The sequence below is a fragment of the Opisthocomus hoazin genome, chromosome Z, assembly GCF_030867145.1.
Source record: "Opisthocomus hoazin isolate bOpiHoa1 chromosome Z, bOpiHoa1.hap1, whole genome shotgun sequence".
Taxonomy (NCBI): domain Eukaryota; kingdom Metazoa; phylum Chordata; class Aves; order Opisthocomiformes; family Opisthocomidae; genus Opisthocomus; species Opisthocomus hoazin.
This window is the reverse complement of record NC_134454.1, coordinates 29,460,750-29,481,996: the sequence shown is the minus strand read 5'-3', so window position 1 is coordinate 29,481,996 and position 21,247 is coordinate 29,460,750. Positions and strand designations below refer to the sequence as shown.

The 21,247-nt window shown below is 38.6% G+C and overlaps 1 protein-coding gene across 6 annotated transcripts in view; it reads right to left on the bottom strand.

The window, feature by feature from the left end:
* Positions 1-21,247, bottom strand: part of SSBP2 (single stranded DNA binding protein 2) — a 202,138-nt gene that overhangs the window by 106,920 nt on the left and 73,971 nt on the right. The gene's annotated exons all lie outside the window — the stretch shown is intronic.

The window sequence follows — 21,247 nt, the reverse complement described above, 5'->3', positions numbered from 1 at the left end:
ATCAATGATCCAAACAACCATAATAAAGCATGTTTTCTTTGTTTCCTTCACTCAAACTGCACCACCCCACCTGAGTTCTGGAAGAGACTTACTCTTGAAGACACTGTCTGCAGTTACCTTAAATATTACATTGTAATTATGTAAAGGTTCTGTGCATGAACACTGCTTTAAAAGAAAAACAAAAAAAATGTCCTTCCCCTGACTAGACATCTCGCTATTTCCACTTGAAGCAAGCTGCAAGTATCAAATATAAAAGAATATTTTAAAATGCAAGAATATCTTGAGATACGAACATTTTCACATGAAAACAAAATGATCAGACACTTCTTTGGATAGTGAAGAAAAATCTGGTGCACTGCTGCACAGGAATAAGTACGTCAAGGAATGACTCACGATAAGCTTTAAGAAATATCAACTGTTGGCAAAAGAGTATCACAGTAAAACCCGAAAAATTATTTTTGTACAGTGGGCGTTAAAAATGATGATTATGCTAAAATTAGACAGCCATACTCTGGTATCAGAACCTTTCTGTGCCTTCTCTCCGTTTAGGCTCTCCACAGAAGAGCATCCCACTGTGTGTACACAGGCAGACTTGAACCCTGGGCATACTCAAGCCCTCCAACTGTTAATAATTTAACAGGGTAAGCCACCACCACTAGCAAGCACTGCATGTAGTGTTTCTAGAAAATTAACTCCTTTACCATTCAAAATCCAATCAATTACTCCCCTACCCTCCTAACATCAAAATTACTGTCTTTTTTTAAAAAAAAAAAACACAACTCTGTAACATCTATTATTCAAAATCTACCTTACTGTGTAGTTATTTCTCGTAACAAATGAACCGTTTGGAATAATTGTTTAGTATCCTTTCTGGAAAACATAATCCAAGCCAAAACTAGGCTCTGTATTAAATACGAATGATCCAAAAGCACTTCATCTTATCATAAGGGTTTATACAAGAAAGTTGGAAGGAAGAAAATTTGTAACAGCTGTATCAGAAATCTTGTTCCTGAAAAAAGGGAAATGTGCTTCCCATATGTGTGTTACGGACAATATTACTGTCAGATGTAAAGCTAACATTTGCATTCATAATTATTATGTGGAAAGTCTACTAAGTACTGGCTTTTTCTTCTCTTGAAGGAGAAAGCAAAAGACAGCTCCTGAGAGCACATGTTGCTGCCACTGACAGAGACTTCAAAAGTATCCTTTTCTTCACACTCTTCACCTTTACTTTCTGTAAACACTGTATGCCGGGCAGGGAACACATGTTTTTCAGTATTTTCAAAAGAAAGCATTTTCTCAGTTACAATTCAGAGAAACTTGTTTTGAAAAGGCTTATTAAGAAAGTGAACAAAACTATTTTTATATTGCTTATCTAGTGTAAATCTGTCAGAGTATTAATTAATAACGGAGCAACTTCTATTCCTTCATTGTAGAAGATTCATATTTGATTTCTGTACTTCTCTACATAATTCACAGACAGATTTCACTTGTGTATGTTATAAAGGGTCATACAATAAGTGGGCTGGATGCTATTTATTAGAGAAGGTCAAAACTAAATTTTCAGGATTTTGAAATTTTAACAAAATTTGATGTGGCATGATCTTGAAATATTTCAATGAAATAAAATCTCATGGCACAGAAGAACAATCAAAATAAACGACAATGTGTATCTTGAAATTAAAAAGGCATACTCTTCCACCACAATGTTTTTTCTGAATGAAATATTTCTCCACTTACAAAAACTATGCCCATATTTAAACAGTAATCTAAATTGACAGCAATGGTGGGGAATGCTAAGATAATTAAACATCAGTTTCCTTTTTTTTTGCTTCAACTGAAACTGTACTGATATCATAAACGTTTATTTTACTAACAAATAAGCTCTCATGTTTATGTATTAAGATGCGAGTAACCGAAATATTCTCAAACCAAATACATTATTTGAATCTGATGTTGAAACCCTTATTTCTTATTTGCTATTATGATATATATATTCAAGTTCTTCACTTATTTTGTACCTCTTTTTTAAATGAAATAGAAGATCGTTTTTGTGAGAGCTCACTGTACTATAAAAAAAATCTCTGGTAATTCAAACCTACAACAGCGGCAGTTTGAAAACAGTGCTTTTCCACACTAATAAACTCTATAATGATCATAACCAAACAAACTCAGTTGTTATAAAACAAGTGGAGTGATACCACACCTTAAAAAAAACCCTGCTTCCACAGTACACAAAGCTAACGCACAACCACCTTTAGATAATATTATCAGAATGTCCACTGAGTAGCTTCAGCTTTTTTGAAAATTTTAATAATGTAAGTACAAACCATACGTGCCCTCCAGTGCATGTTAATTATTTTTAAATTCAATATTCCAAGACCTTTAAAAAAAAAAAACCCTCTCTAGTCCTGAAAAATTAATCAAGCAGCAAAGGACTTGCAGTATTGTCTTAGACATGTGGGTGAAAGACTTTAGCTAACAAAAGATACTGTGGAGTACTGGATCCCTGTTATGCATCTGAGGAACACGACAATGGTAAGATATGGGACTACAACCTAGGAGAGACGCAGCTGACTGGAGATAAAGAAATGACAGAAAGCGTAGCCATGACAGAGGGTCCAAGCTGCAAGTAGGAAGAATAAGGAAAAGGAGAATTCAGTCTTTGTAAAAAGTGAGAAAACAGAAGGAGAGAAGAGAGGAGACACATCTGGTCAAAATAACATTTTTATCACTTATAACTTAGCAGTGCCATTTCAAGAGCTGGACCAAGACACACAGAATCCTTGAACCCACAGACTACAGGACAAAAAGCTTACATCACTGTGCTCGTAAAAACACGATGTTTAACCACACGTTAGCCTTTTGCTGCCTGCCAATACTGCTAGGGAAATAGAATGGATGCGAGATCCTTCTAGAACCCTGTTCTATCTTTAAAAGGGACAAAAAACTTGAAAGGAAGCTGAAAGCAGAAGTGAGGTACGCTGATCACGGCATTGTACTTCATTCTGGTTTTCTAATCTTAGATGTTTGCTTCATCTCTGAAATAGCAGATTTAAACATAACTTTCTAATATTTTTATACCAGTCATTCTGGATGTTGCTATTATCCCCTCAAATATCAGCCCCCTCCTGACATCTTGCACTCTTAACTTTCAATCTTTAAATGGAAGAGCATCCTACAGCCTAAATGCATATGGTGAGACATTTTTTCCTTGTATCGGTTCTGCCTTCACCATTTTTACATTTTATTCAGTACCTCTTCCATTGTGAATAGCCTTAAAAATTATCAGTTTTAATCAATAACCATTGACTCTTGCATTGCTCCACTCCTATAAAGCCGCAGCCTCCCTCATCCAAATCCACAGATTATAATGTATGGCCAACTTCATGCACATCCCACCTCTATGCCCACAAATTTATACCCTTTGAACCCAAAGCACTGATTGTTTTTCCTGTCATTAACTACCAAGTAGGTGAAAACACTTTGGTAATCAAGAATAAATCTTCATTTTAACTACTTAATTTCATTTTTTTAAAAAAAGTTTAATTCTGGTTATGATACAAATAACATTGTTTCACCTTGTTCTTACTTCTGCAAGGGAAGCAGTCTTTCTGTTTGTTCTCTAAATCAAAATAGAGGAATAGGATGGTTTTGGAGAAAACCTCAGTTCAGAAGCAAAATAAAACTACCTGAGTAACTAGCTCTAATTTCTTCAGTGTCACTTGTTTAGTTTCTGTGTCTTTAAGCACTCTTGTCATCTTTCTTCCTGTTCATGCAGAAGTATCCTTTTTTTGTAGCTGAGGTGACCATTATTGCACACATAAGCCAGACGAGGCTGTAATGCTCATTTTTCATAATGAGGTTATAAAATTTTCCACACTGTTTTCCACCCTGCTTATTATGCAAGTCTTACACAAGCTGATTTTCTTGTGTTATCATAAATAATTTCAAACTGACAAACGTTTTTTACATAGCTAAGCAGCAAACTTCCATAAATCCCAGATTCACAAATACCGTGAGCTGATACCAAAATAAGTCATCACAAGCCAGCAGCACTGCAACCAACATGAGAAGGTTAAATACAAAACGCTTGTGTCAGAAAAGTTGGTTAATTTGAGCTCTGGATTTATACATCAAACAATTAAGCAGTGTTTTTCACAGACTGTGTGCTTTGTCAAACCTTTTTCTAAAATTTCTGTGTATACTAATTTATGCAGTAATTGTATTAATACAGATTTGTTTATGTATTAAGAAGGATTACAAATTTTGTAAGTGTGCAAACCAAACAGTGCTATGCCCACAATCAGAATACTGCACTCAGCTCTGGAAATACTGGCATTTCCCAAGGACAATTATAAAAAGTGACTGAGCTGCTGAATAACACAAGTCAAGAAAAAAATCTTTACAATACTAAACAACCACCTTGTAACAAGAAAATGTTTAGAATTATTCAGTCTGTGGATACAGTCACTCACATACAAGAAAACCTTTGATCATAAAGGGCTTACCAGTCTTACTGGAGCATAACAAGATCCAATAGCTGGAGGTTAAAGTTATATTGTTAAAACTGAGAAGTATTTAAGACTAAATGATATTTTATCGAAGTCAGGATTATTAAATTCTGAACTCACTCGCCAAGAGAGGTCATGGGTTTACTACTGGCTGGCAGTCGTTAAGGTGAGACCATGGGCTTTGTTTAAAGTTATGCTCTTACCCACTTTGAGAAAAAAATTTGCTGGTGTGCACTGGAGGTGAACAACTTCTGCTCCTTTCCTTTATTTGCTCTAGGGAGAACTGTGTTGCTTGCATCGCCCTCAGCGTGCTTCCAACACTTGTAACCCTGCACAGTGGCACCAGCCACAATTAAATATCATCCTTAATGGCTTCTGTTGGTTGCCTTTCAAAGTCCAAGAGCAATTAAGAACAGAAGTTTGGCTTATGCTTTTTTTTCTTCCCTTTTCACTGAAGTAGGAGAGGCTGGATGTGACGATGTACTGATGACCACCGCTCCGAAGTCACACAGACTCCCCTTTTCAGAAGCTAGCTTGAGACTTGACAGGGAGAGGGGTGACACTTCATGGTATGACAAAGTCAGGAAGTCAGACTGACCGCTTTAATCTTCCAGTCTGCTTGTAATTTTGCCTTATTCAGTGTTCTGGACCACAATTACACATTAACAAACTGCACAGAGGTCCCCACTGAACTACCTACAATGGTCCAGACCCTCTTCTTTATTGTTCTAGTTTCTTATGACACTTAGGTATTTTATGGCTTCGTCCTAATTTTTAAACAATGGAATACTTCTCTGTTTAGCTTTCCTAACCCTCCTAAGTATTTTGCAGGCTGTTTTTAATAAAAGAATTGGTTTAATTTTCTACTTTTGCCCAGATAATCTTGAAAACACATTCTCATCCTTCTCATTTTCCCTTGAACATTGCTTGCTGGAATTTACATTCCTTACTATGTACCTCACAAAAATTTTTCAAGTTTTCAACTTTGTTTGAAAAGCATTTTACACTTTACTTCTTAAGCATTCCATCTCACCTTTCCTTTCTGTTCAATGGCATACTGACTTCTAAGAAACTGCTGTGTTCTCTTAAGTAACATCTGGCCCATGTCTCTAGTTTTTTTTTTCTGTTTAACTTTTAACCTCAGGGTCTCTCTGACTATCTCATTTTATTGAAGTCACTTCCTCTAAAGCTTAGTCTCCTACTGTGTTGCCTTTTGGTTCTATATCTCCCCCTAGGATGTTGAATTTAATTATACTGCAATTCTTATTAAATTGGTGGCTCAGCCATTCCATCTCAAATTAACTTCAGTTCACTATTTAATATTTAATATTAAATTGAGAATAATGTTGGCTCTCCAACTAACTGTTCTGAAGAAGTTCTTTAATGTGCTAAAAAGCACAGCAGAAGTTTCGTGCTAGTCACCCACTTTAATTCTGACTAACTGAAGTCCTGCATTACTATTATAATTTAGACAAGATTGCACCTACTCTTCAGCTCTCTCTGTTGGTAAACCAGTATCCTTCTCTTGATTTATGTCTGATTACGCAGCATATTTAGTTTCTTTCAGTTGGGGATTAAAATCTGAAAACTAATGGCTTTAAATCCACCAGCTAACAATGCCTATGTAAAGAAATAAATAAAATTTGAATAAAATAAGCACTGCTTGACCTATTCGACTGACTGCCGCTCCTCACTTTTCACTTCCACACACAAATGCACACCACATCTGAAAATATCGCCAAACCCTGTATACTTTGGCAATCTTTGCCTTCAGGGACTAATAAAGTCCAGCCTGCCTTAAGGCTTTTATAATTTGCAGTGAAATCCCATGCACATTATTACTTATCATTTGCACTTTCATAAAAAAGACCCAGCTAAATCAGAATTTGATTATGGGAGACATTGTATATACAAAAAACAAGAGATAATTCTTACCACAAAATGTTACAGTTTCAACAGAGACAAGAGATCTGACAAAAGGACAATTACACCCAATCTACAGATCAGGAACTGATGCAGAGAAATTAAACTATCTTCATACAGGAATTCTGCCTCAAAGCTGTGCGTTTTCCTCAGTCCTCCTCACTTTGCACCTGTGTGGATATATATTTTTTTAACTACAAGACTATCCTTTCTTGCTTTATCAGAAGGGAAGGAATAAAAGGAAATCACTGAAGTCCTCCCTCTCCCTCTGTCTTTTGTATACTCAACAGTTAGGGATGTTTACCTCCTCTGTTCACCAAGTGACAACTGTTTGTGGTATTTCTACAACATTTTGCTAATATACTGGGGATATTAGAAGGAAAAAAATGGATCACTATAAAAAAAATCCACATAATCATCATACAGAATACAGGTATGCATGGCACCTTGATGGAAGTGATTGATGTGTCTTTCACCAGCAGTTTACTGATGGAAAAGGAGTCCATTAACCTAAACAAGAAATGAAAACAATGCATAGCAACAGTTGATGGCTTTTAACATTTACTATTTTGCCATATGAAGAACTTTATGAAACTCTTCTGCTCAGACTACTTAGAAAGACCAGTGACAACTCTCAACACCTTTTTTTTACTGTCTGGATTTATTTCTGCATTCTTCGACTAAACACATTAGAAAAGCAATCATACTTTGCGTTCTTTATTTTGTATGCTGTCTGAAAAATGTAAATTCTGTAATATATGGAATACAGTCATGTTGATATTTAAAAGTCTGATCGTGCACTACAAATCAAACCAGTCGCACACACTAAAGGTACTGATTTTGAAACTGGAAACTATTGTGTCACTGGCAATGCCAGGAACACCTTCACAGAGGACTTTATGAAAGTTTTGTATAATCCAAGTACCCCAGCAGAGATGTGAGCCAACAGTTATTCAACACAGACGTGCCTCCTCATGACCTCACTATTGCAAAAGAAATAACTATGACTTCTCTGAAGAGTTCTACTTCACCCTTGTAAAACTGGTACTGTTAAACTACACAGTCCATTTAATTTCTAGCTGCATATTTATATAAACTAATGTATTTGATATTCTCATCTCTTTGCTCTAAAAACATTCATAAATACAAGCTTTTACAGAGATATGTACCCCAGTGTATAGAGAACTTAATTTGTGACCTATAGTCAGGTTAACTGCTGCCTCATATAATGACTGAGAAGTATACTTCAGTCCTAACAATGTAACTGAAATGTTGGTTTACTGCTGTTTTTTTCTGTTGTAGAACAATAACTGGAGGAACAAATACAAGCTTACTTCCCTCTCCAGGGCAGCAAGAGAAGACTTTAGCTTTGTTACTACTCGGGTAGGTCTTGCCTTCACAGAGGAAAGAGACCTCTGGAAATGGCCACAGAAGTAGGAAAATCTGAGAACATTTCATCTGAAATACATCAATAATATGATATTACCCGAGATCCACCTTCTAATTTATTCAGTGAATCATAATTTTATATTACAATGCTAATACTGTCTTTCACTTGACTACTTAGTTCTCAGACATGGCAAGCCTAAGGCTGTGGATGTTGTAGGATGTTCATAAGGGACTAGAGAAGCATCCTACTTGTTGTTTACATCCTCTTACCAATGTGCCCACCTCTAAAGGTTAACAGAAGGCACAAAATCTATTGCAGTTTTTTGCTTTGTTAATTAGAAGAAAGTTCTTTGTCCAATCCTTCACAGCTTAGAAAACTAGGGAATAAAAAGCTCAATTTGTATCTAGTATTTAGTTCATAGCTCTCCAACTCAGTATTTAGAAACTCCACACAACAGTTCCACTTGGGATTGTCTTGCTGGCCTCAACATGTCAGTCTTGGCACTACTTACAACAGGATGATTTTCTAAATACCGAGATCTCTTTGACCTCCAGGACACAGACCTGACTGCAACAGACTGACTAGTGCAACTGTGTACAGGGAGTCAGAGAAAACAGAAAATAAAATGAAAATACATGTTCAATTCTCCCTTCCCGAAGAAAGGAAATTGCTTTGCTTGAGATCTTCTGTTCCGTGTGAAATTACCATCAAAAAAGGTATGGAAATTGTCGGTTGGATATAGTAATATTTTCGCAGGCACACCTATCTGCTAGTTGCATCTCTAGGTGAGGATTTACTTTCAGGTTGTATCATGGTTAACTGAAGAGTTTAAAGCTACATTCAATCAATCTTTTTTTTTTAAAAATCATGTAAAAGTCCAGATTTTTCTATTATTACTGTGTTCCTATTCTACTCAGACGTCTTCCAAATATGCATAGAGAGGGATAAAAGATTTTATTTTAATGCTGCTGAGTGGAAAATATTTTCTCTTCTGTTTATTCTTTTTTTCCTGTGCTGTACATGAGGATGAACATCCAGGTTATTAAAATAACTGAATCATTGTTTTAAAAAACAAACATGTACACCCTTTGGGAATAAGCCTTCCTGAATTTCTTCCTTAGATCTATCCAGATCCAACTCTGAGAACTCTTCTTCTCCTACTGATGAGAGAGGAAGAGCTTCTTCGTGTTTAGGGTTCTCGCTTATATGTTTCTTTGATATTTGGACTTGCTTGAGGAGGAGTTTCAACTACAAATTTTTTAAAAATTACTCTTTTCCAACTTCTCCTTTCTAAGTAAGAAGGATTAGTCTTCCTACCAATATCCTTGCTGGAAAACAGGATCAAACCAAACTGATGTTAAGGTTTTGTGGCACCTCTTCTTAATAAGACACAGTGAAGTTTTGGGCACACTTGAAGCTGCATTTGAAGAGATGATAGGGGTTGACTAGGGGTTTGTTAGCATTCTTGGGAGATATGGGGTCACCTTGCTTCCTCTGCATGGAATTGGTATAAAAGTGGCAGACAAAGACTCAGAGGAGAAAGTGGAGAAAGAGGGTTCATTCCTCTAAAGTAAGACTGGTTGAACTGATTTGTAATCAGGGGACTTGCAGCTGCAAATAATGAACTGAAAGAAGACAGCTAAAATTCAAATGCAATAAATTTCAGGAAAACAATCTTACCACATTTAATAGGAATCTTTGTATTCTATAACAGCACTGTTGGTGATGCTAACAACACTTTCTCCAAAAATACTTCACATTATTAAGAACGGAAAAGTGGCTAAATCACAAACAGGAAGTTCTAAAACAATGTTGCTACCACATTCGAACCACATAACATACAGCAGTGAATTAGTAAGCAAGTTCCTAACACAAACAGCATATTGAGTAAGTGTAAATTGTTGAAACTCAAGGCCTATGTTACATATGACAATACTCATAAAATGTCCTCCACTTGGGTGTGTATCATCCTCTCAGATCTCTCTCCATAGCTGTCTAATTCTATCCCTATAATTTATACTCTTCTTTGATTTGTACCTTGTTTTCAAAACTACTGTTTGCATGATTGAACACACTACTGATCACACCTCCACTTCTGAAGATTTGGTATTTGGGAATTCAGCATTTTTTCAAAAAACAACTAATATACTGAGGTATGTTTCTGAATCCTCTGATTTATTTTACACCAACTTACTGGTGTAGTGAGCGTTGCTTCCATCTTCCATGTACCACTTTTGGTCATCAGGTCTCATTCACTCTCCAGCCTAAGGAGCTGCAATGTTAAACTCTAAAAATCTCCCTCGCAGGATCACCAGCTTGCCGCTCCCCCCCCCCCCCCCATCTATGACATATCATTTTCAAGGCCCAACTATTAGCAAGTAACAGAGCTATGTATATCTGGAAAAATAGACAATTTTCTGCATAAATGAAAAATGGTATGTTCTCTTACGGTATAAATGTAAAGACCAATTTTGTTATCTATAATTATGTCCAAAAGTTTTGGTCTTGCTATTATTGCCTGACTCTACCCAAACAATCATCATTCTTCTCTTAATCAGTTTTTCTCAGTTGTTCATACATCTCTGTAATCTACATCTGACATATTTCAATGTTTAGGGAAAGACTTCAAGGGCAGCGAAAAGCTCAGATGTGAAAAATAAATAACTAAAATAGACTCTTGCCTACACATAGCTACAGAATAGCCTTGAGATCACTGTAACATTTCTGGTAACTAAATCTGACCTTGCTAGCACTGTAATCAGTAGATACCAAGATATCATACATGTGTGTGCAAGTCATCATGCACCTAATCACAAATGCCGGTATCAAATTTCTCAAATGTAATTCCATCTTTTTTCAGCTTGAACAGAAAGAGAGGAAAATTACATTTAATACATTGAATCAGATGTGCTTTTTAAAACAAAAAAATTTCTTTGGCAATTTATATGTATGAAGGCAAGAGAACAAAAGGAACTTTTTTGGGACTTCTCTACTGTGTCTCAGTCACTGCACATGGTGAAATGAGGAGCACTTTGCTATTTACTCTGCTTTTGGGACACCATGGATCCTAAGTCTCTCTGGCTTTCACGTCCTGTCCTCTCCACAGTATCTTAAAGACTCTCCGACAGCAGGGAAGGTTGAGGTGTCTGCATAACGCTTGTAATAGAACCACAGAATGGTAAGGGTTGGAAAGGACCTTGAAGATCATCCAGTTCCAACCGCCCTGCCATGAGCAGGGACATCTTCCACCAGACCAGGTTGCTCAGAGCTCCACCCTACCTGGCCTTGAACACTGCCAGGGGGGAGGTATCCACAGCTTCTCTGGGCAACCTGTGCCAGTGCCTCATCACCATCATGGTGAAGAATTTCTTCCTAATGTCTAATCTAAATCTGCCCTCTTTCAGTTTATAGCCGTTCCTCCTTGTCCAATCACTGCACACCCTTGTGAAAAGTCCCTCTCCATCATTCCTGTAGGCCCCTTCAGCTACTGGAAGGCTGCTATAGCGGTCTTCTTAGTCTGGAAGTTCTGGGAAAAGAGTTTGTTCAAGCATTGCATGTCAAGTCATCCTCTATAGCATCATGTTAAGACTAGAATTTTTCTTGCTGTGACGAATATAAAGAGGACTACACTGCTCCAAACAGAACATAATCCTCCTACACAACTCTCAGCATGACTGTTTCTGAGGAAGGCCAAAATTGGTCTTTGCAAGATAAGGCAAAATTAATTCCAAGGTCAGATAAATACCATTAATATTAGTTTTTCAGCTACCATAACAGCTAGGACTATTAACAGATAGATACAGAGAACCAGGAGGACTCAAGGGAAAAATGAGACAATATTGACCACCACTTAGGCAGCAAACAAACCAAATTAGCAGTATATTTCCCTGATTTTTAATTTAGAACAAAATGAAACAAAACAAGGGCTCACTCTAAAGCAACGTTATCTGAAGAATGGTAACAAGGTAAGCCCAAGGACATTCAGAGAGCTTATCTTCACCACAATGGGAAAGCACTGGAGTGCTTGTTTGAAAATATATGCAGGAAGGGCAAAACTATTATTATGGTAGGTGATGAACTTTTGATTAGTAAGAGGTAATAGAAAAGGGGAGGAAAATTGGAGCAAAAGAAGGTTATCAGGAGTAGTCAACATGGATTCACCAAGGGGAAATCATGCCTGACCAATCTGATAGCTTTCTACAACGGCATGACTGGCTGGGTAAATGAGGGGAGAGCCGTGGATGTTGCCTACCTAGACTTCAGCAAGGCTTTTGAAACTGTCTCCCATAACATCCTCATAGGGAAGCTCAGGAAGTGTGGGCTGGATGAGTGGTCAGTGAGGTGGATTGAGAACTGGCTGAATGGCAGAGCTCAGAGGGTTGTCGTCAGCGGCGCTGAGTCTAGTTGGAGGCCTGTAATTAGTGGTGTCCCTCAGGGGTCAGTACTGGGCCCAGTCTTGTTCAACTTCATCAATGACCTGGATGTAGAGTTAGAATGTACCCTCAGCAAGTTTGCTGATGACACCAAACTGGGAGGAGTGGTGGATACACCAGCAGGCTGTGCTGCCATTCAGCGTGACCTGGATAGGCTGGAGAGTTGGGCAGAGAGGAACCTGATGAGGTTCAACAAAGGCAAATGCAGGGTCCTGCACCTGGGGAGGAACAACTCCATGCACCAGTACAGGCTTGGGGTGGACCTGCTGGAGAGCAGCTCTGTGAAGAGGGACCTGGGTGTCCTGGTGGACAAGTTGACCATGAGCCAGCAGTGTGCCCTGGCTGCCAAGAAGGCCAATGGGATCCTGGGGTGCATTAAGAGGAGTGTGGCCAGCAGGTCGAGGGAGGTTCTCCTTCCTCTCTACTCTGCCCTAGTGAGGCCCCATCTGGAGTGCTGTGTCCAGTTCTGGGCTCCCCACTTCAAGAAAGATGAAGAGCTACTGGAGAGAGTCCAGCGGAGGGCTGTGAGAATGATGAGGGGAGTGGAGCATTTCTCCTACGAGGAGAGGCTGAGGGAGCATGGCTTGTTCAACCTGAAGAAGAGAAGGCTGAGAGGGGACCTCATAAATGCTTACAAATATCTGAAGGGTGGGTGTCAGAAGGATGGGGCCAGACTCTTCTCAGTGGTGCCCAGCAACAGGACAAGGGGCAACAGGCACAAACTGAAGCACAGGAAGTTCCAGCTGATCATGAGGAAGAACTTTTTTAATCTGAGGGTGAGCACTGGAACAGGTTGCCCACGGAGGTTGTGGAGTCTCCTTCTCTGGAGATATTCAAGACCCGCCTGGAGAAGGTCCTGTGCAGCCTGCTGTAGGTGACCCTGCTTCAGCAGGGTGGTTGTACTAGATGACCCACAGAGGTCCCTTCCAACCCCGAACATTCTGTGATTCTGTGAAGAGTATGATCTCTGAAAGGAATGGAAAGAAACACAGAATTCGCAACCAGCAGCGTGTAACAAAGAAAGTGAGCAGCAAGTTAGGAAAAGGATCTTTACAGATATATTCTGGATGAACACTGGTATAGGAAACCCAAATTTTTCAATGCCAGAGAAAAGCACAATTCCATAACCAAGACAGTGGTTGAGCACAGAGACAACAGCTTTAGCTCTATAGAAAGGCAAGAATGAGCATATGTACAGTAACTGCATATCTCAAAGCATATCTGGTTATGATAAGAAGAACCTGGTAAAGAGGATACCAGGTTTACAAGTATGAGGGCCAAGAAGAAAAAGTCTGTTGCTCCACGCAAAGATGATTGCAGAGAGAAACAGAGGATACTCTTAAGTCCCCATTTCAGTCAAAGTGAGCTTAGCAAGGTGCAACAGAAAAGCTAGGATGTTGATTTGGGGAAAAAAAGTTTTTTAAAGAAATAAATAGGTAGATTTAGAAAGACGGTAGCTGAGTTTGTGTTTGGAAATCAAGTAAGAGCAAATATACTGAGAGGAAAAAGGTCAAAGCTGGTGAAAGGAAAAAGAGGTGGCTAAAATATGAGAAGAAGCCACCATAGGTAACACTGAAAGAGTATCTGGCAAGACAGGAGATGAATGAGGTTACTATATAACCAAGTAACTAATGGCACTGAAGGTGGGACAGGTGGAATCAAATCAAGAGTGGGTCAAGTCTTCCACTTCCCTTAAACTAACAGGCAAAATCTGGATGGGAGCAGGTCGCTCACGCCTTCAAAGGAGAGGTACCCCACAGGCACGCAATGAGAGATGATAAGCTGGTAGCAGGCAGCAATGCAGCTCAAGGAAAAGGGAATCAAAGAATTTTTTGTGTTTTTAAAGATGACTGAGGGACTGAAAAACTTTAGTTAAAAATCAGATGGGAATGGAAACTGAGAAAGGTAAAGAACTAGGCAAAGATGTAAGAAGCGGACTGAAAGACTGGAACTAGCAGAAGAGGTGCAAAAACCCCTTCCTGAATCTGTGACAGAATAAAACTGAACAAGGAAAAGGGGGAAGGAAAGGTAAACCAAAGAAGGTGAAAGGTCACACTACATGTTATTACGGTATTATTTTATTATTTCTAAGAAATCAGTGCAATCCTACATGGAGCAGGATAGGAGGGAGAAGCCAAAGTCTTCAGCAGGGATCCAAAAGCAGAGAAGAGCCAACTGAGATGGCAAGTATAGGATCTGATTACGTCCGAGGGTTAAAGCTATTCAGTGACAAAGATGGCAGAGCTGGAAAAAGAAAGGAGATAAATCTGTAGCGAAAGGAAGTCGGGCTGGTCACAGGATTTCCGCTAGAGATACTGAGCTACATGAGAGCAGGACTGCAGGAAACGGATGCTGGGAGACTGCCAGGGCCAGCATTTGGTAGGTGGGGAAAAGGACATCCCAGTTTACCTAAGAGCTCTGTTCAAATCTGTGTTTAGAGGAGGACAAACCCGGGAGTCAGAACAAACAGAGGGGTCAGGACCCGCAGTGTTTGATGCTGCAGAGGAGAATGTGCAGCGGATTTGACAGGCTTAGTCTTGTCCTCAGACAGGGGAAAAAAAAAAAGAAAGGAAATGATGGGTGAGCTTGCAGAAAACTGAAATTTTAATTACCTTAAAATATTAATTATCTCCAGGGCATCTCCCCTTCGACTAGGGGATTCCCAGCTTGCCAATGGCGTAGAGCATATATGTGCAGAACTGGAGGCTTATGAGATACTACTGCATGTCTAAGCTACTGGTCCCTTGATCCACAAATGGTTTTGATGCAGCACTAATTACAACAAGTTCTCAACAAGACTAGTGATTTTTCAATCTTCAGTTTTACGTACCAACACGTCAACACTGAAGCAGTTCCTGCTCACATCAACCACACAGTTGCAGGCTTAAACACACGCCTCCTACTTCAGTGATTGTTAGGAGCAGTAATATAAGACTAATTCTGCAATGGTAATTGTTTTCAACACAAGTACTACTGAAAGATACATGCTTGACATAATTTCACCAATGAAATATTGAAATCAAAGACATCCCCATTTTGAGACACACAGATTATAACGCCTGCTTTCATCAGATATACTTAGGTACATATGTTTCTACATCTTGCAAATTTAAATCCTATTTCACTGTAGTGCATTCCAGCAGTCAATGCTGTCTTTACAGGGGAGGGGGGAAGGTTCCCTAGAACTACACGCAAAAATTACTTTTTCATTAATCACCTTGAAAATTCAAGTTCAGGTGCAGCAACGCTGATTGTTTTTTGAGGAAGACTATACAATATCACTACTCATCCTGTGGAAATTATTATCTTAGATTTTGCTCAATTGTTCTGGGAGTCTAAACTGCAGCCTTTTTTGAAACCTTCCAATCCTCACACAATCTTGCAGCAGACTCTCCAAGTCCCCACTATAGTGGTATTAAATTACCAGACATATAAATTAACCAAATCCTGACAACTTAGGTCCTTATTCACTCCCTAATCTTTCTGAAACAACCAAGAATTTTGCCATAGTACATGAAATTGGATTTTGCAGGAAAGCAATGGATTTAAAAATTTTTACATATTAAGACTTCATGGTAGGAGCACTGTTTCAGGACCACCTACCTCCACAGTACAACTTAATAAGCAAAAAGCAGTTTTCTACTAAACAGCAGACAAGAGCTTGGTTCCAGAGCTCTCTACAAAAGTAATGCAGCATTTGAACTACTCAACACAATTCAGCATTTTACTTTGCATCAAAAAAAAAACCCCAAACCAAAAGGAACTGTAACAACACAGCATGTGCTAATTGCTTATCTTCAGAAATAACAAAACCCAACACTGAAAGAACTCACATACTGAAAAAAAAAGTCAGCTACTTTAAGCAGCAGATCTAATTTGCTGGATATAATGGTGAATTGATTAATTTTGGGGTTACTGTTTAATTAAAAAGCTACCAAGAAGTCCACAGATTAAAACAAGCTATGAAGAATATGGTTATACTTAATCTATAGCTAGCATAGAAATTAGAAGAAAAACATTTTCCACAGTTTGACACTGGACATGGGGCCGATCTCTAAATTTCTTCCGTTCCACAAGAAAAGTTTAACTTTGGCAGCTGCTGCAACACAAAGGCCCCTGGACAATATTAAGCTGCAAACTGCTGTGCTACTAGAACAAAGAATATTGATGACACTCTTCAGGTCCCAAAAGAGTACATTTAGAAACAAAGTAACTGGAAACGAGACTTGAACCAATTCTATGGTTCATCAAACATATGCAATAATATGTTGATTCTAGTGCAGTTACAGGCAATGAATCTGAATGCCTGTCAGGTCAGGATTAAAAATTAAAGCAGAGGTCTTGGTGTGTCAGGAACTGATGGTGTTTTCTGAAACATTCATTGATGCTAGAAGGAGTTTGGAGGGAAGGCATAACGCACCACAAGGCTTCTCTCAAAGAAATATGCAGGGCTGCATCTTTGCCCATAGCAATTGTGAATCAAAAGGGGATGCCAAAAAAGCTCCAACTACAAAAAAAAAAAAAACAACCCAGAAAGGAAAAAAAAAATTGAAAAGAAAAATCACTTAGCAGTGGGGGATTACCAGAACAATCGTAACACTGGGTTGAGAATAGGAGGAAGAAAAGAGACTAGCAAGAAAAATTTGCCTATTTTGTCAAGGCTGACAGTCAGTTTTGAGACACATTTGAGAATGCTTGAGAGAGCAATACTTCAGTCTTTTTTTTTACTGGTTTTATACAAGATACTAAATACCTGTACAGAAAGTGAAAATACAATTTTAAAAACAGAATCAGGAAGCTCAAGGGATTTACCCTGCTGTGCACAGCCTCAAGAGCATAGGCTCAGTTCGACTGATGTTAGTTGCGCCTGCAAGCTGGTATCATCCAGCTGACACTAGATGGCCTACGAAAAAACTGGCTGGTTATGTTACTCAACAGTATGATGAGACATCTGCCTGCACACAGCAAAGCTGATGTAAAAGTGTTAACTGACTTACCTTCAAATAGTTTCAGAAGTCAAGATTAAGATCTCAAACGAAGATAAATAAATGCAGAGATCTAACACTGCTAAATACGCAATGAAAACAGAGGTAAAAGAAGAATCTGTGCCTCGGCTTATTTATTGCGTGCACACACAAAGAAGAGTGCTCAGAGTGTTCTTCTCATCCTGGTATTTCAAAACATTATGTAAAATGTCTTTTTCACTGATCTGTAGAGGAGATCATTGTGTTTCAGTACTTCAGTAGAATCAGGGGTAAGGGGGACACAATCAAAAGCAACTCATGTAGCTCGTGCTAGTTAGTTAAATCAGAACTACCGAACTACCAGCTTAACTCCTAAGCTTTACAAAACAAAAACACCCTTTTTGCTTAAACACTAGCACTAGCGGTTTTCACAGTAACACTAACGCTAAGCAAGCATAATTGTGTTCTTAGTCCCTCACATTCTATTTATTTTTAAAACATATAAAATACAAAAGGAAAAATATTGGTATTCCTGTGATTACAGAGCCTTCTTTGTGTTCCTCCACTACACATTTGAAAGCACATTTCAGTGAAAATGAATCTTTTAAAGTAAAATGTAAGCAGGATTGCTAAAGTTAAAGTTTGGAACTACTTGTGTACTAACACACATGAAAACTTTCGCTCAGTGCATTGCTCTTCTCAACATTTTTTAGTATGAAAACATGTTTGCATGCTTACGCTTAAATGTTTTATAATATTTTTTTCTTTAAATGATGCAATGAAAAGTTAAACAAAGCTCAAGTTAGTCATTAGCGGAAAACTGTGCTAATGGACCGGCATTTCCAAATAATTCATGTTCTTTCTTCACACATGTAGAGATCAGAAGCTGACAGATCCTAGGTTATTGCAAATGGTGTATTTCATAAGCCTTAGAGGTACTTTCTACCACCTCCTGTTGCTTGATCCATGAACAAACACAAAAATGACAGCTCTAGAGACAGACATTTGACTGATTTCCCCAAAATATGCAAGCTGTTGACGTGACAGTAGCTGCCAATGGCAGACTAGGAACTACACGGGGCTGCAGTATGCAAATCTAGCAGGCAAAGAACTGCTCTGTGTTGAGGGGTTCAGGGGTTAAATAACCTGGCCATGTGCTCAGTAATACACAGGAGGAAAGGAAAGGTTAGATAATGTAACACCTCTAGGTCTACATTAATAGGTAATAACCAAAGGAATAATCTTGTTTCAGAAATGTTCAAATTGCAAATTGCAGCAGTTTTCTCCCTGAGCTTTTTTATCTAAGTGATCTCGTAAGCATTTAAAAAAGCTGCATGTAGAAAGGGATAAAGAGAGAAAACTGACTCATCATAAATAATGGCAACCCCCTCAAGCCTCTTGGCCTTTTCTGTGCCCAGACCTCCCGACTTCAAACTGGCCAACCCCTCCACTGGCAGTGCTCCAGAGGGCTCCGTGCTGGTTCCTCACGGATCCTCACTGTCCCTCTGGAGCACGAGTCAGCTCTGCACACACTTTTGGAAGGTATTCATAGTGAGATTCTGGCGAAGTTACTCTAAAATAGTGTAAAAAATAAAAGACTTAAAAGTCAGAAGATCAAATTTAGACACTCAACAACTACACTACTCTGTTTTACTCTGGCAATTTGTGCAACACCAATTAACTAGTATGGAAATGCCTTTTCACGGAGCAGCAAATGCTTATTAGAGTTCATGAGCCACAAGGCTATTCAATAGCATCAGGTTCAAAACTTCCCTCTCTTTCATACTAAAGCAGCACTCTCAAATGCAAGTAGCACTAAAATTTCAGATGAAATTATGGGGGAAACTTGAGGAGGCTTGAGGATACATCTGCCGTGATAGGAAAACATCTTTTAAGAAACTCTGGTCATTTTTTCTTCTCTAGAAATAAATACGTTTGGAGCTTTTCAAGTCAATCGCTTTTATTTACTACCTGTTGGTGACTTGAAAACAAGACAAATCACAAATGGCACTTCTAAAACATTGTCCTGTGATTATTTTTCCTTTGTACCTCGCTCAACATCACCCCAGTTTAATGACCAGTTCTATTAATTACATTAATTTTACAAAGAGTCTAGAAAACCACATATTGCAGCACAACTCCTAACCATATGTAACGCATCTTCTGAATCGGCACCAGTACACGTTTGCTAAGTGTTGGTACCTTCCATGGAAGTGACACTTCAGGAAAGAGCTTCAACAGTGTTTAGTTTCTTCAGGCACCTGAATTTCTGCTGACGACAACCAGAGGAAATCAAATGTCACTACCAGGGTCTCAAAAAACTAACCAGATGATAAAATCAGGATTAGAAGTCTGAAGATGAAACAGAGACTTAAAGATGAAAGGAACATGACACAGGAGAACCAGAGGCATGCTCTCACAGTAGAGTGATGCAATGTGAGCATGGGAACAGATAAAGAAGAAAACCAGCTACACATTAGGATGTGAGCACATCAGATGGATGGATGGATGGATGCATGGATGGATGGATGCATGGATGGAGAAAACCCATGGAAGGCAAACAACTCTCAATGTCTGGAAACCTCCAGGAAGGAAGATATCGAGCCAGGAGCACACAAACTGACTATTTGTGTCTAGATATGTATATTCCCGGGCAAGTCAAAACAGCTTGCTTTCCAGAACCTGCAGAGAGTCCAAACATCAGGCATCCACCCCTGAAGAGACAAACTGTAAACCAGGAAAAGAAAAGTTTCCAGCAGTGAAAATCTAAATTTTTAGTGTAAGAAAAATAGAAGGCACCCAGCCTGTAAGGCCTGACATCTATGAAAGAGTAGACCATTGCAGATAACAATCTTTTGGCCAAGGAAAGAGTTAGAGCTCATCCAAATTAAAGTTTAAGGACGGACAAACTCACTGTCATAGGAAACAGAATGAGCACCCAGCCTGGAGAACCGCACCACAGCTATGCAACTCCATATGTTTTAAAATGTTCACTTAAGATGTGTTATCTGCAACTCAAAATGGACACATTTTAGTTTTGCAGCTCCAATAGCTCCATGGTTTGCTTATTCAGCAAAAAGATAACACACAAATTACTATTAAAAAGGCCATTTTCACTGACAGAATTCTTCCTGCAGAAGACATAATATACACATTTAGGTAACGGTTGTGTGTAATTGCTTACAACACACACAGAAACAATAATTCAGTTTCTGCTGTTATCAAGGCAGTATGTACCTCAACAACTGGAACATTTTCCAGGCCCCATTTAATCAAGTTGGAACACATTTTCTAGCATGGCTTCCAGTCACTAATAAATAGGAAAACCAGTATGTAAATGTTTTATGATCTATTTCTTGAAATATTTCCTCTGATCTCAACCTGAAATTCTGAAAACTCTGAGTAACCGAAAAAAAAGAAGAGAACAGGTATTTGAACTACTATGTTTTACTGTAACCTTTTCAAACCAGGAAGTTCCTGACAGAACCAGCTTATACCACTACTCTTACATGACCGGTTCATGGACTCCTTTTGCTTAATCCAGTATTACCCCTGTATCAAAAAAATGCCTATTTATTAAGAACAAAGATATTACTGAAGACACATGTATGAACTTAGCCATAGTTTGAAACAATAAACCCTGAGATTTACATGGATCAATACCCTAATGCCTGTACATGCACTCAGCCTCTTAAAAAAGCAGCCTGATTTATAACAGCCGGAGCACCTCTGGAGTTCATCTCACTTCAAGAAAAGCTGCTGCATACGCAAGAGATTTTGAATGGAAAAAAGAAAAAAAAAAAAAAGGCAGCTACCTACATTAGCAAGAACTTTAGGCCAATCTTGAGGCAAACATAGTTGAGATTTAATTCATTGTGCCAAAATCATCAGAGCCCATATTACTAGCTCTTTCAGCTCCTGTTCACTTTAAACATATTTTTAAGGCACATAACAAAACCAGAGCTTTTAACCATCATTCAAATTTAGGCTCAATGCTAACAACATTGATAATGTTAACTGGGC